The sequence below is a fragment of the Cebus imitator genome, unplaced genomic scaffold (genome assembly GCF_001604975.1).
Source record: "Cebus imitator isolate Cc_AM_T3 unplaced genomic scaffold, Cebus_imitator-1.0 Scaffold1019, whole genome shotgun sequence".
In the NCBI taxonomy this organism is placed as follows: domain Eukaryota; kingdom Metazoa; phylum Chordata; class Mammalia; order Primates; family Cebidae; genus Cebus; species Cebus imitator.
In genome coordinates this window covers 60,209-61,178 of record NW_016108334.1, presented here as the reverse complement: position 1 = coordinate 61,178, position 970 = coordinate 60,209, and the positions used below count along the sequence as shown (strand labels likewise).

General features: G+C 49.4%; 1 pseudogene; it reads left to right on the top strand.

Annotated features, from left to right (window-relative positions):
* The first annotated feature begins 267 nt into the window (after positions 1-267).
* LOC108298617 lies at positions 268-799 on the top strand (annotated as a pseudogene).
* The last annotated feature ends 171 nt before the right edge of the window (positions 800-970 follow it).

Below are 970 nucleotides of genomic sequence, written 5' to 3'. Positions count from 1 at the left end.
TCAGGGAGAGTCTGCGAGCCGTCCCGGGTGTGAGGCAGAGAAGGGCTGGATGTTAGAGCGATATGACTATTTATTAAACTCCAAACTTTTGTTTTTTAACCCAAGGAATATTGGTGGTTTTTGTCCACTGTGAGGAGAAGAAGAGCGAGCCCAGGGCTCTTGAAATGCAGCAGAATCCTTATTTATAAACAGGCCACAGTAGTGATATATGCAAACCCCTCTACTCTGTGAGTTTTCTAGCCTATGGATAACGGTCTTGAGAGTTGAGACTGGAGAGCAGCGCCGTCTGTGCTGGGTCCTGCAGCCTACGTCCTTTCAATGCCTGGTTTTCTCTGTGACTGCTGGCCTTCCCTGGAGTTCAGAGTGCTCCTGTGTGCCATGGGCTGTATTCAGAGCATCGGAGGCAAAGCCAGGGTCTTCTGGGAAAGGATCATGGTGATTGATGTAAAAGCCTCGGTCAACCCTGTCCCCACCAGCATCGATGAGTCCTCCAGCGTGGTGCTCCGCTACCGGACACCCCACTTTCAGGCCTCGGCCCAGGTGATCCTGCTGCCCATCCCCAAGAAGGAGACCTGGATGGTTGGCTGGGTCCAGGCATGCAGCCACATGGAGTTCTACAACCAGTATGGTGAGCAGGGCATGTCCAGCTGGGAGCTCCCAGACCTCCACGAGGGCAAGAGCCAAGCCATCAGTGACTCAGACGGGGTGAACTACCCCTGGTACAGCAGCACCACGGAGACCTGTACCATCCCCCACCAGTAGGGACTCCAAGTTCTTTATCAGCATGAATGATGAATGATCTTTTTAATGTGTTGTTGAATTCGGTTTGCTAGTATTTTGTTGAGGATTTTTGCATCAGTGTTCATCAGGGATATGGGCTTATGTTTTTTTCTTTCTTTTTTTGATGTGTCTTTATCTGGTATGGTATTATGGTAATATCGGCTTCATAAAATGAATTTGAAAGTATTCT